The following is a 15,112-nucleotide window of genomic DNA, read 5'->3' as shown; positions in this document are numbered from 1 at the left end:
GTCCAGATTAACCCACAGTGGGTTTAAGGTCTGGAGAAAACAAAATAGWGGCAGCTTCTGCTGAATGCCTTGAGATACGGAAAGGGATTAGCTCACATCACTGTTATCACCACCCCAACTACTCACTGGGCTTGGTAGTTGGAGCAGAGATTGATAACACTTGGTTGCAAATTGATTATTTATTGGCACATGTCTGATAAATATGCACAAACCCATTAAAATAGCGTCACAATTGATTCTTAGGTAGAGTGCAGGAGAAAATCTAGGTACTAATCACCACTAAGTATCACAAARAAATGCTATGGCTTATTAATGTAGTCCATTATTATGGGATAAACTTATCTAATGGCATGAAATTTATTATGTAGCAGAAAACCATTTCTGGGTATCACTGTATTGTAAGGAAACGATTCAGCAACRTGTGAAAAAGTCTCTGCTGATTTGTCTATGCTCTATTTCTCCACACGGAAGAATCAACAGCTATTTTCACTTTGAATGACTTTGAAGTGAACAGCAAGAGAAAAAAAAAGACAGAAGAGAAATGAGATTCCCAGGAAAGCGTAGCCTGCAGGTGGGTGTCTCCGTCTGAGACTGCACTGAACCTTGCATCTCTCCGCAGACAGCGCCGTCTCTAGGGGTTTAAAGGTGCATTTCATGAGAAACAAAGCACACGGCTCGAGAAGTAAATGCAAAGCAGTCCGAAGGAGTGATGTTCTCTAGCTCAATAGCTTGACATTCTCCAAGGGAGCCTCAAAGAGCCCAACTGACTTCCCTTTGCAAAACAACAAATCATGGATTTCTCATGTAATATTTTGCCTGTTGGCCTCTGCTAGTCCACATACACAAAACACTGTCAGTGTCTTCTAGGACTGATGATTGATGTAGGAATGAATGCTGTTACTTCCCAGCAGTAATTTGCTTGCAGGAGAGATCAACCAAAAGGTTCAGAAGGAGGAAGACTCACTTTTCACTGCCAGGACTTCTTTGCACTCAGTGTCCTCCCACATGGGATAGATTATATGCCTACATTTTCTACTATTTTATCCAGTACAATTCAGCYAATTTACACATCATCAAGGAAAGCTTTTGAAGACAAGTGCAATAGGCTGCTCTGCACTCTGTGATAAATCATGACTACATTAGCCAAGGTCAGTCAACAACTTCCATTGACTTCCTGCCCTTATCAGGTAAAGAAAGATAACAAACCATGGAACCTCAGTGTGCAAACCCTGTCTGGAACTTAGGTCTAGGGTAGGATTTTCTGATCTTCCCTGAAGTAAATTTAGAGATCTTCAGGAGATTTGATAAAACAAAAAATATGCACATTCTATCCTTAAGGATTCCCAGAAAATGAAATTATTTTAACAGCACATGAAGTTGCTCGGCTGTTTGTAGGCTGTTCCTACTCTGAATCACATTCTGTTCCTGCACAGAAGGCTCTCAGCTCCTGCACGGTGTCCTTGCATCCACCACCTGGCACAGGCTGCAGAGGAGCATTGAAAATAATCCTGCCAAGGACAATTATGAAATAATTGCTACATCTGGAAAGTTCCTTACCAGCTCTATTAGGAGCTGATGTATTTCCCTTTCAAGCTCTTGGATGTGTTCCCTTTTTTACCTATAATTCTTATTATTCACAGAAGCATTCCTGTCCCTGTAGTGATCTTGGTTTATGATGAATGTGGTAAGAAGTATATAAGTTAATTGTTCTATGTATGAAAAGGCATTTCCTTTTATTTATTTGACATTAGAGACTAATCCAGCAATGAAAATAATCAGGGCCTGTGTGGGCCAATGCCCTAAACAGAAGGAAGTGGCATTCAAATGATTCACTTTTGCTTCCCCTTATATTTAATTTGTAGAGCTACAGAATGTACACGTAAGGGAAAATATTTTGTGCAAGGAGGTTTAGAAAAATAGACTCTGAAGAACTCTATTAAGAGAATATAGTTCAGTTCTGCAGAATAATTCTTCACAGTATTTATAATTTGATATTATAATTTCCAATTGTATATTTATAATTAGGCCTGGGCATTTCTTCAGAATAAAACAATAAAAATAATTTTGTAACAGGGCAACAGATGTTATCTGCATATTTTAGTGCTGAATGGAAATTGAAAAGGGAAGAAAATATTCTGACATTTTCTAAATTATTCTATTCAGGAAATCTTAAAATATTTCATTTTAGCTGTTATAGAATCTAATTTTTCAGCACTAGGTTTCAAAAATGTATTTTAAAAATGGGATTGTATAAAACATTGAAAGCATAAAAGGATTCTATAAAAAGGATAATATGAAGCAAGAATTAAACAAAAGATAMTCCTTTTTTTTCAACTAAATATTTCAGGTTGAGTCAAAATTCAATGTATGAGATTTATATTTCACCAGTAAGCYATATTCACTTCTATTTTAGATTAACACACACCAAGTCATTTTAATACAATTTTTAGTTCAGACACACTRAAAAATCAACTCTTCCTTCAGCTCCATCTTTAATATACTTCACTGTGGTTTGAAATGAACCTTGAGAGCACAGCTTTTAAAAAATGCAGGTTCTCATTACTGCGTTCTGTGTGGCCGGGTAGCAAGCCTGCCTGAACATCAAGTAYGGACGGCTTTCATGTGAGTGGGAACGCCAGGCCGCAGTTGGGAAAGCAGGTCGGCAACTGGCAGCTGAAAAGGGCGCTGCTGGACAGGAGGCCTCGAGCGGGACGCAGGCGGGCGCCGCGCGGGGAGGCTCCGGGCACAGGCCCCGGCCTGCAGCCCCGCCGCCGCCTACTCAAACATCAATGGATCTCACAGCGCCCACGGAAAACCACTTTCCTCCAGGGAAAAGATGTATCCAGAAAATGTTCTCTACTACAYGGACCGGACATAGCGACTCAGCAAGTTATCCCGTATCAGACGGCAGCTACTGAGCATGTGAAGTCTCAGCCTGCAGCAAACCAAAGGCTATCGGGTTAGCTTACGTCTCAGAGTAAATAATGAGGGCTAAGATGCTTTATTCCACATTTGCAACGGACTAAGTGGATGCAGTGAACTCGTATGGCTCAGCTGATGCTCAGTAACACAGGCACTAGCTCGAACACCAAGCAGCCTGCCCAGCCTTGAGGGCCGTGGCAGAGCCAGAAACAGGAGYACTTTTCCATGCCCTAGTTCATCTTGTAGCCATCTCTTGGAGGATTTTCGTCTCTTCCATTTTAAATAAAGAGGCAATTAAAGGAAGCTGTTTTGTCTTATAGTGAGTCTGAACAGGCAGCAAAATAAAATATATTAAAAAAAAAAAACAAAATAGAGGAGATCCATTACACCATAAAAATAGATTCCAAGTTGGTTTTTGGCAGCGGCCTCAAGGCAAGAGGAAATGAAGATCACACTTTTTAAATGAAAAGATGAAATCACTTCAGTTTCCAGTCACTGCTTATTAATGCAAATGCAGACTGCACCCAACAACACTGCTAACAATGCTGGTGGTGATCTGTGCAGATGCAAAAAGATACGAAAGAAAGCAGCTACCTCTGTAGTCAACCACAGAAATGGCATTTCATGTATTTTTGCTGTCTATTTTTCTGCCTCAGCAAAATCTTGGTTACTTTAGGACCATTTTTAATACCATGAGAGAGCACCATATATTCTTTACTTGAAGACTAAAAGGGCTTGCTAGAATAAGGYATCATCATGCTGATTTTTATACCTGGGAAATGACACCCAGAATAACGCAGCAGCTCAGCCCAAGAGCCGGGGGCTGAATCCCRACCACCTCACTGATCGTCCAGCTCTGTCTGCAACAGGAGCAGCCCCCTCATGTATGAGGATCTTCCATCCTGRATAATTGGAGTGATTCAAAAAGAGCATAATTCAATGCAAAATTGGGTCCTTAAACTCGCTGTCTGTCAGACAGACAAATAATTGTTCAGAGCTCTGTTTTTTTTGCCGAGCTGCTTTGTGATTTCTTTCTTTTCATGTTTGTCTGGAGTTGTCAGCTTCTTGAGCAGCTCTTCGTGATCACAAAGATGTAGGTTTTCAAATATTTGGGTAAGCTTCAAAGATGTCACATCTCCTTTTTCAGTTGTATGAAAACAAGACAAGCATTTGGCATGCAACCGAAAGTTAATTATTATATGAAAAAAAAATAAGAGAGAGAGAGAGAAAACATTCCTACTTTAATAGCGTTTTTTTCCTTAGGTATTTTAACCTCTCTTGCAGCCACAGAGACACAAATCTACGGGGCATTCTTGTTGCTAGCCAGCCCCACTACATTTTTTTTTTTTCCTCAGTTTCAGGCAAATTATTCTCACTGTGTAGCTATAAAATGACTGATGGCAATCAATATCAAAAATTCTTAACCATTATCCTTATCTTGGGCCTAGTGAAAAAGTGTTTTCAAGTTTTAAATCCTCTTCTCATGTTTCCACAACTTAAACATAATATTTCTCAGAGCCTTTTGAAAAAAGGTGACTCTGCTAGCTGTTTTTAAAAGGTAAGAGGAACACTAGTGCTGTTGCTGYCCTTGAAGATAGCAACAAGCAATGTTGATTATGTTGCCAGTAAATACTTGTACAGTACAAGAGGAGAGGATGATGAAGATGATTACAAGGCAAAGAGTGATGGAGSTGCTAGAGAAGAAACAGTCACAGTTATGGAAAAAGGAAAAGAAATTTTGCAAATTTATTCTTATAATCTTATCTTCTTATTCTTCTTATATTCTGAGAGCCAAGTAGAAAAAAAAATCATGATATAAGGAAGCAGAGATTTCTTAACTGAACCCAAACTTTTGGATGGTAAAATAAATACTAACAGTAGTTTTGCAAGAATAGATTTTAAAACCTCTCCTAAACCCCAATGACATACATTTCTGCTAGGACCTGTAGTTTTAAATGAAAAGGTATGATTCTGATGCTCACATAATTGGAAATATATTAACAGCCAGAACAGTGATTGAAATGGAAGCTATTTATCCTGGGCTTTTTTCCTTTACGATGGTTCCAATTTGTTTCTCACCTGTACTGATGTAGATCAGGAACAATTTAACCGAACTCAGTAAAGTTTGCTAATTTAATGTTCATATGAGCAAGAAGAATATCAGACTGTGCCTTGTAAACATGTAAATAAAATGTGTGCAGATGATTTACATCAGCTGAAAATCACCTAGCAGCAATGGGGATGAACAAGGAGATAGGAAGGTTTACTGCAACACAATTTCGGATCCAAATTGTGCGGTATTTTAGAAAATAAGTCTKCAGGTACTCAGAGGACAGTTGAAATACTCAAAGCTGCATTTCACAGACCACTTCAGCCTGGAGCTGAATATTAAACACCAGTGATTTAAACTCAAGACATGGGGCTGGTGACAGGGTGAACGAGCCTGCCTGCTAACGGGTGCTCGAGCTTTCCTGGAGAGAAGTTGGAAGCGCYGTAGCCTGGCATGTTGGTCACCACAGCGGGGACACTTGCAACTTGTCATCACCGCCGAGTGACCCGGCCTTTCCTCAGTGTCGTCCATGAGGTAATTACAGGTTTCACGCTACAACAGGTTGTTGGGGTATCTTCCATCAGAGCTTAGAGCAGTGATGCAGGCATGAATATGCAGCAAGGTGCCTGCAGTTGTGATGGCTCCATTAACTGGCTTCTTTTAGGGTCACAGTTTCACATGCTTTAGTTATCCTGGGCACCTGGGCAGAGTGGGGGCTAGTTGCTAAAGTTCCCTTCCTCTACCACTGCCCAAGCTTCCCTGTAAGACAACGTATGGACTAGAGCCAGACCGAAATGTTGGCAGCAGGGACAGCAAGGGACGGTTCTGAGAGAGGCCAAGGATCTTATGAGGTAAGTCTTTCAAGTACTGGATCCAAGAGGTTCAAAATGCATTTCTAAATGTAAAGTACTTGTGTAAGTTCTGTATGAAATGTCTCTCCTGCTTAACCCCGTGGTTACTGAGGTCAAAAGAAGTCACTACGTTTTCTTAGTGCAGTATGAGACACTCATGTTGCAAGGCACTGGCCAGAGAGCTGAATCCTCTTTTCATCCTTTCTATCCCATGCCAGCTCTGAAGTTTAAAGGACTGCACACAGGGGCTGAAGTCTTTCAGGGTGGTATCAGAYCCATAACTCTCCTGCAACCAATTCTTTTAACCTCACAATACTTGACTTTTATGAAAAAGATGGAAGAATCTTAGATTTTCACAGTCTGAAAGTTCAGAAATAAAGGCAAGCTGTCATTTCTGGGGCTGTGACTTCCCACTCTGAGGGATGAGGTGCTTTTATTGCAGGACTATTTCCTCACTGTTAAATATGAACAACTGAAAAGAACAACTGAAATTTTCCCCCCTTAACTCACTTTTACATTTCAGTTTTCTGCAAGTGTGATGTTGCTAACATGTTATTTTCACTGGTTGGTTATCTCAATTTTATACCAAGGACGTGACTTTGGATATACAATGTAAGAAAGATGCAACCAAGCCTTATAATTTTGCATTGAGAATAAAAATGCACAATATTGCATCTTTTCATTGATAGAACAAATACATTGGTGTCTACTATCTCTAGCATATAATGGCTTCTTGCAGCTAATATTTTGACTAAATGCATAATGTGGCTTCAAATTGAAGTGCAATGCAGCAAATAACGACTCCATAAAAATTCTACATCGAATAGAAAACAAAATCAAAATAAAAACAACAAAACAAACAAAAAAAAAAAAACAAGAAAAGAAATAACCAGTCACTCTGCTCTCTTTCTGCAAAACTCTGTTGAAAGAACATTATGAAGCTTGGAAAAAGCTGGCAATTGCTACACCAACTTTCCACAAAGAACTCTGCCCCAGGCAGACACCAAGCATATAAACATTCTGTCCAGTTGGTTGAAGTTCAGCAAACATAAAAGAACTAAAAATAAGATCTAACAAGTGGAAATTCTTGGTAAACTTTATCATAGTCACTGATGTTATTCCTATCTTTTCTGTTTTTCTCTATGGACAAGTTTTCCCGGATAMAAGTTTGAAATAAGAACAAACTCTGAAGTCAGTTTGTATTTAATGTCATTGCAGAAAGCTGAAAAGTAGCAAGGTTTATTCAGCTCTCCGAACAACCCTGATGCTGAGCAAGTCTCAGAGAAAATATGTTTACATATAAAACAAAGCRTGTACTTTAGTTCTATGTGATTTAATGAAATTCATGCATCAATAGGTTTTGGTGTTTATATATATGCAGAGACAAAAATTAAAAATTAGGGTTTAGGTTTGTCTGTTTTTTGATTTGACTTAGAATATGAGAAGACAGCAAGTGGATTAATTTTACATACATAAAGCAGAATTGTATGCAAGCCTGTAAGGAGTCAGTAAAGCTAGCAAAGCTATGCAGAACGATGAGCACAGATATGGAATACAGGCTGCTATTYGCTCTGCTATATGGAGCACTATGTTGGCATCCAGGCACAGCTTAATCTCAAAAGAAAGTTGACCATCTCACAGGGAAACAACGGTGACACTAGTAACTTGTCATTACCTGAAATCAGTTCAGATTAAAATTTCTGACCCAGAAAATACCAAAACCAAGCCAAACCAAGGCCTTGATGGTATAAATGCAAAGTTAACATGACTTACAGCCTCCTACTAATGWTTCTAAATGTATTGGTGGAGGCATTTGAATCATTATATTTATGGTAACATCTCGTATTGCAAATATGAACAGACTATCATAGTTGATGTACATAATCATAACATCATCTCGCTGGTTGTAATGCAACATAATGTGTAATCATACAGTTAACTTGGAGCATATTAGAAAGGATGAATTTTCATATMGATGAAATGCTGTAAATAGATAAATTGCAAAGAAATAATCAGAGGGAAAAGTGAACACAGCTCCAGATACTTTAGGTTTACAGATGAGCAGCAGAGCCTGGTCATGGCATAGGAAAAAAAAACCAAACAAAGTGGAAATCAAAGCAATTCTGAATGTGCAGTAAGAAAGCTGTATACAGAAGGAAAACAGTGAGACAGGAAAAGAAGGGAATCTGGCAGGAGAGAGCAGGAAATCTCCTGCGAGCCCGTTGGAGATGCTGGATCAAGAACACAGAGAAGGGCCCTTCTAGCTCGCAGATTCACTGCTCATCGCCGGCTTGCGCCCGGTTTCGCTTGCGCCGCCGAGCGAGGAGCTCTGCAGGGAGCTGAGGCCAGGGCCACGCGGGGAGCTCTCGCTCACAGACTCCGGCGCCAGAGCAACCTCGGTGACTGCCAACCGTCCCCGCGCCCCGAACGGGTGCCAGTGATTAGAGCTGAGACAACCCTCGTGATTCCATTTTGCAAGTAAAGTGAAAATACAATGCCGGGAGGTTAGAATTTAAGTTCATCACAGGATTTTTAGGATTAATAGCAGTTTTTATCCCCCAGCTCTTTGGCCTTGCTTCAGTTAATTAAAAGAAAAGCTGGACACAATTTAATGGAAGAATTAGCATCTTGCCTGGAATCCCTTTGGATTAAAAACTCACTTACGCTTTAACAGGTCTTTTAACATTGGGATTCTGGTTGCCAAAGGAAAAATAATGTAGAAGCTTGCGGGAAAGCAAGTCATCTCAACCATGCAAATTATTTCTGTGTCAGTGTAAGGAGGGAGCCGTGGGAGAGGACGTGCGGTACCCGCAGGGAGCAGGGYAAGGCGGCCGTGGCGGCGGCCCAGGGCTAAGGCCACGTGTTACTGCAGGTGCAAGGGATGAGCTGGTGACCACAGCAGCAGGAYGGGCGAGGGGCCACACTCCTGGTTTGGATAACACAGCTGCGAATCGGCTTTGCAGCTCTTCATGAGGCCGGTCTGCTTGAGGTAACCCATGGCATGCCGGGATTACGGTGCCCTCGGCTACGCTTTGGTGGAGCTTTTCCTGTCACTGCTGCTAAACCTAGATCTACTCCAGGCTCCTACTAGTGTCAGAAACCAAAGACTCATGACCAAGACTTTTAAAAGAAACGGATTTTGGAGCATTTGTATTTGGAGCATTTCAGTCCTTTATATTATTGTAAAACCCAGATTAAAGACCAGTGAAAAACCCTTCTGCTCAGGAAATTACAAGTAGTGACCATTCTGAGAGGAGAGGGGCAAATGCAGAACTTCTACTTTCAATGTCAAACATTTTCTGATTACACACAGAAAAACAAAGGAAAATAAACTTAAATAAACTTAAATAAAAGGGATTTTTTGTTTTCTTTTTGATAACAGGGCTTCACTTGCAATCTTTGTCTAGTCTTTCAGTATTCAATGCAGCCTTTAAAATTGTTTCCCACATTTCTTTCAGGATTTTGTTATTTCCTCCTTCTTCACTTGCCACATACTTCCTCTCCCCAGTTATCTTTTCAAGAATTTGTTCTTATTAATGAGTTTTTGGTTAACTCGCATAAGCCTGTTTGGAGATATTTGAAACATCACATGGTGTTTTTTAGACATCAGAAGGACTGAAGCATTGGGGTCTCTGTTTTCCATTATCACCTTTTAATTCAAATCCTGGTGTTTATTAACACCTTTGCGCAACAAAGGAAATATATTGTCTTGTATAAACAAGTGAACAAGTGCTCTGGGGTTGGCAGAATTCCAGTAGGGATGGCATTGCACTTGGATGACTGTACAGCTGTGCAAGTTGAGCAGGGGAGGCTGTGAAGTTGTACAGTGTGAAAGCAGGGTGTGTTTGGCTTGCACGGGATATCTGCAGGAGTAGGTGAGGAGATGGCATTTCCCCTACCCCCAGCTACAGCCTCGTGCAGCACCCAGACCCCTGTTCCTCGTGATCAGCCTGTACCCACCCCTATATATCCAACCTTTCTCTAGAGGATGACTTCGGACCCTTACATATGGATGCAGTTAAGTGCCATACAAACCTCACTTGTGCAGCTATACGGCTTACTTTCTTTTCTGGTGGTAGGTTTTCTATCTTGATTTTGGTTTCTTTTCAACTTTTGGCAACTTCTTCAGCTCTAAACCACAGTCTACCCAAACAAATTCCCAAGTTTAAGAYGTCAGCTTTGTCTCAAGCTGTTTCTATCTCATCATCAAGCCCAGTGAGACTCAACAGTGTGGTTGACCTTCCTYTAGAACGAACTTTAAAAGCACCTTCTGCATCAAGGTACACTTGTATCAGGAGAACAGCATGCAGAGGACCATATCAGCTGTATAATAATGTCAGAATGTGAACAAAAATAACTCTCAAAGAGAGTCTCCAACTCACCAAATCAGATGTGCTAGACTGCTGGGARGTGGCCAAGGTATCTGAGGGCAGAACAGCACACTCAGCAAATGCTGGAGTCCAGCTCTGTGGGGAAAAAGAAAATCTCACTGCCCAGGAAAAAATAAGCGTGGTACCAATTACAGAAAAAATGCAAAAAAAAAAAAGCTCTGAGTAAACATGTCACACCAGGGCTGTGCAGGGAGTCAGCTGGAGGCAGCTGAGCCCAAGCTGGTGTTGGGATGTCCTGGGTAGGCTCACTTGCAGATGGGCAGGGAGAGGTGGCCAGCATCTGGACTGCACCAGTTACAGGTGGATTATCTCTACTTTTCCATATTTATTCTTCTTTAAGAGACTGGCTATCATGAATTAGCACAGCTCCACTGAGGTGGACAGAACTGTGCAAGCTTTTTTAAGTCTGCATAATCCAATCCAAGCTCGAAAAACAGGCACTTGATCAGAAAAATCAGCTTGGCCTGTTGCAGGACACTGGGCCACTGCATGGAGCAGCTGGCAATCCTGTGGCAGTTTTTCTCTGTCGCTTTCAAAGACACCTTTACAAACCCTTTTCTGACACTGTATCTGTTCCACAGTAYTTCTGAGAGTGTCTGGGGAGCAGTGGAAGTGAAGCTGACTGTTCATGAGAACTGAGAGAAATGAAGTGTGTCAGTAAGAGGATATTGAAATTAGGAAAAATTGCAAGAAAAAGGTTAGCGTGTGCACACCGGTGCAGAGTTCAGGRTAAACATATTCTACAGGTGAGTAGCTTACATTTGACCTTCTAGCAAAACCAGTAATGCCTGGTGCTGCCTTGTGTGACAGAATCTGAGATGCTTTGAGGAATATTTGTCCTTTCTTTCAGTGACCTCTTTCAAATAAGCCTTGTACTGTGTGGTTAAAAATAGTGAAATGAACTTGGTTATTTTTTTCAGCAATTTTTTTTTTCTTTTTCTTGTTCTGCAGGCTCTAAATTACACATTCTGAAGGCCCAGGGCTTCCTTTAATCAGCCGTCCAAGTCTGCAAAATGCTGTTGTTGTTCTGTTACCTTGAAATGTCTAATAATCAATGACTAAATAAGGATGCAAAAAAAAAAAAAAAAAAAAAAAAAGCAAAACCTCTCATTTGATCTCATAACTCTAAAGCACATTGCACTATCTCTCCACTGGCGGTCTTTTATCTACAGCTTATCTATTAACTCACTGAGTTGCACATACTAAATGTTAGGGTGCAAGCAAGAACTGATGTTTCCAAAGGAGGGGAGGCCTGACTTAAAAACATTCCTTTTAATGCCTCCTGCATTAAGAGAGTTTGGCCAAATGGCCTTTTCTGAAGTTCACAGGAAGTAATGGATTTCTGAAACACCTTGTAACACAACTTGTGATAATTTGGTCATGCAGGAGATATGAAGTTCTTGAAGCTGATATTAGGGTTAACTTTCTAAAGAACTAGCAAGGCATAAAATGGAGTCCCTGGAGCAGTTTAGATTAATGCCAATTATCCAGGCTTCATATTTTTAAGACAGGTTTCTAATTACTGAGTCATTTTGACCAGAGCCATGCACCAGAGACTTCTACAAGCACCTTGGGACAATARTTATTGAAAAGTGTGTGATATGGGACTGTTAGTAACTTCTAAGACCATCTACTTTATTTGTAATGCCCCTAAAGTGCTCACAAATGTAACATGCAATGTGCTCTCTACCACCTGTTTCTTTTAAAATCTTTTCTTTATCACAACTATCCTCATTCTTCCATTTTTTTTGTGTCTTTGCTCTCTTAACATCTACCAAGCCTGTGTGGAACCTCTATCCATAAAACCTTGTTTATCACGTATGCCTGCTGGCAGTATCGACACACAAGGTCATGGCCTGAGAGGCAACTGGAGGAGCARGAGGTTTTCAGGAAATATCCCAGCCATACAACCCAAGCCTGGTTCCTCGAGGGTCTACAAAGCTCTCAAACCCCACACTATGCATGTGGATCAATCTCATTTTTGTCACACTTTCAWTTTTTACATTATACTTACAGGAACCATCAGCTAAAGTATGAGGTTTTTCTCTCGCCTGTCGTATAAGCTACCCGGAGTAGCTTACRTAGTTACCTACCCTATCTCATCAGGACTTCACTAGTCTGCTCTGGATAAAGGTAAAAGAGAGATCGTCAAAAAGCCAGACTTTTTGACAATTACTAACTTAGAAGATCGGGAGAGAAAAAAAAAGACTAACTATAAAAATAAATCTGTATCGTGCTTTATAGAGTCTGAACAGAGTTAGGACACTTTATGGCAGARAAGAGGATCACAAAGAGGAATGTAATGTTCCTCAGATCCACTGCCTGTGTTTGGAGGTTAAGAGATCATTGACCAGAGGTCAGAAAAGCTTTCAAAGACTTTGGATAGAGAAAACTGCAGCTTTCTCCATGGGCGGCGAGCAAAAACTCCTAGTTCAATTCTACAGCTTACATCTAAGGATCTTACATCTGTAATACAACACGGGGAAGACTAAGTAATATTAGAAGAGTGAGCTTATGAAGATGACAAGAGCATCTCTGTGTGGGTCTTTTGCTGATTGTTAGAATATTCACTGTTTCTACCAAAATGTTTCATTTCCTAAAAGCCTTTTCAAAGGTTTGCAATCTTTAAAGAAACTTTTTAATGTGAACATGCATAAAGAAGGATAAGAAGGAAAGACTACAGGTGCCAGCAGAGTTTTCCAACACATCCACTTGCAAGAAAGAAATCCCAAGTACCTCTTAGCCTGCATTGTTGTTGGTTGTTTGTTTTTCAAGCTCTCACATTCCTGAATATTTCCCACTAGCTTCTCAAGGCAGTTTTGGGGGAAAATGTATCATCTTGATTCCACTGGAATAAAAACTGCTTCTGAAGAAAAGGTTTATTTCAAAATGAGTAGAGTGTGTCTGTCTGCACTGAGACTTCACTCATTATCTGAAAATAAATCAAGAATAGAAGAGAAATATGAAAAGCTGCTTTTTTTTCGTTGAGTAGGACATTTCCCACTCTGTTGAAACCATTTTTTATAGCCTTGAGGGAAGAAAACAGGAGCTGAAAAGAAATGATTATTGTGCTTTAGCACAGTAGGTTATTTTTGAGTGATGCTAAAAACAATGGCTCACTTTCAAGCATGCCGAGTGATCAGCACCAGAAATCATTCCTTTCTCAATCAGTTTTGCATGTGGCATTTTTTTTTTTTTTAAGAAAACAGGTCCTATAGCAAAGATGACATATATCTGTGTAGAATTAGTACTTCTTCCTTCAGAGAAAAGTTTGTGAAACAGTCTGAAGGAGGTAGTAGGATTATTATCCAGTATTACTGTCATGTTAGTAGTGAATCCTGCAAAGGCTGATTTCCCTCTCTAACTATAACAGGCAAATATCAATTTAAGCATCCAAAGTGACCTCATTAGTTCAGCCTTCCATTGCAGATGTAATACAAGCCTTCCAGTGAACAGGAATCTGAAATGGCAGTACACATTATAGCTTCCAATTACATCTAATGAATACTGACAAAGCAAGTAGAGGGTTAATATGAGAGGTAATACAAGCTGAACACGGTCAGAGCACACAAGCCACAGATGCCATGCGTGATCTGTGCACACTGGACACACTGACAGTGGACTGTGCTGTTGTGATGCTGCTTATACAGCCCTCCCTTCTTGTGCATGAGCAACTGCTATGGAGGAGGAGGATGTGCAAAACTTTGAGCTGGAACACCAGTTTGAAAGTGGAAGTAATATTTTCAATGTTAAAAGGCAGCCCAAAACTAAACCTGAGAATAAAAACTGAAGTTGAATTTGATGTATGGATGGGTAGGTAATGGAGCTGTAAGTATTAGGACACCAAAGGCTGGTTTGAACTTATGTAGCAGTTAATTTGATTACTGGGCTAACAGCATAATGCACAAAGGCTTCCACCTTGGATRAGTGAACTTTATTTATGATTACTGTCCAAATGCTCTGGGAAACCAATAGGATGGTTATAGTTCTCTCCCTATAAGTACATTCAGATATTCTGAATGCCGTCTTGCCTAAGTATTCTGAAATATAGGTGGGTGATTATATTGCTGAGATTGGGCAACTATTTTACTGTGCTTTCCATATTTCCTCCTCAAAGGTTTATCATCCCAATGAATTCACACCAAGATGTAATATTCAGATCTTAATAAGGCTGTAAGTAAGCCTTTATTTCCGTTTTAATTTTCTATTAATTACAGAGCAGCTACTGCATTTTAAGAGTCAGCTATTAATTCATTTACATTGGCTGTCTTTTTAATTGCCAATTAAGTACCTGCTCTCATTTCAGAGATTTACATGAAATTATTGCCAAAAATGCCTTGTGCAACTGTACCAGATTCTTTTTCCACCTGAGTTCCCTATTGTTTCATGCTATATTAATCATGGCTGCTTTCCTTTCACAAAGGTAGCCTTTTAGCAGCTTAGATATAAAAGCATTTAAAGCAATTATCCTACATAATTATCTTTCTCCATTTCCCAATATGATGTTCTTCTTGCATTCTAACAAAACAAGACAAAAATAAACATATTTTAGCCAGATGTTGCTTAGATATTAATGGTTTACAATGGATAATTCTGTTATAAGAGAGCGTATGCTATAAATTAAGACATGTCCCTGCAATAAAAGCTTTATTCTTTTAAGCCCAGAGAGAGATTACACTGTTATCCATTTATCACCTGTGTTATGAAGGTCTAGAAAAGAGAAGTTTGTCATGACAGAATCAACTAAGCATCACATGGGAGGCTACAGGACCAGATGAAAATATGCGAGAAGAGCGAGAACATAAAATGACCCTAAGGAATGCAGGGTATGGCGACCCGGCCAAATCACCCCCCTGCCTTCTTAGCTAGTGCACACTTACAAAGTCCATGTCTCAGAA

This window comes from Nothoprocta perdicaria, unplaced genomic scaffold (assembly GCF_003342845.1).
Source record: "Nothoprocta perdicaria isolate Ctin4 unplaced genomic scaffold, notPer1 scaffold_2, whole genome shotgun sequence".
NCBI classification, from domain to species: domain Eukaryota; kingdom Metazoa; phylum Chordata; class Aves; order Tinamiformes; family Tinamidae; genus Nothoprocta; species Nothoprocta perdicaria.
The sequence above is the reverse complement of the archived record's forward strand: the minus strand, read 5'-3'. Positions refer to the sequence as shown.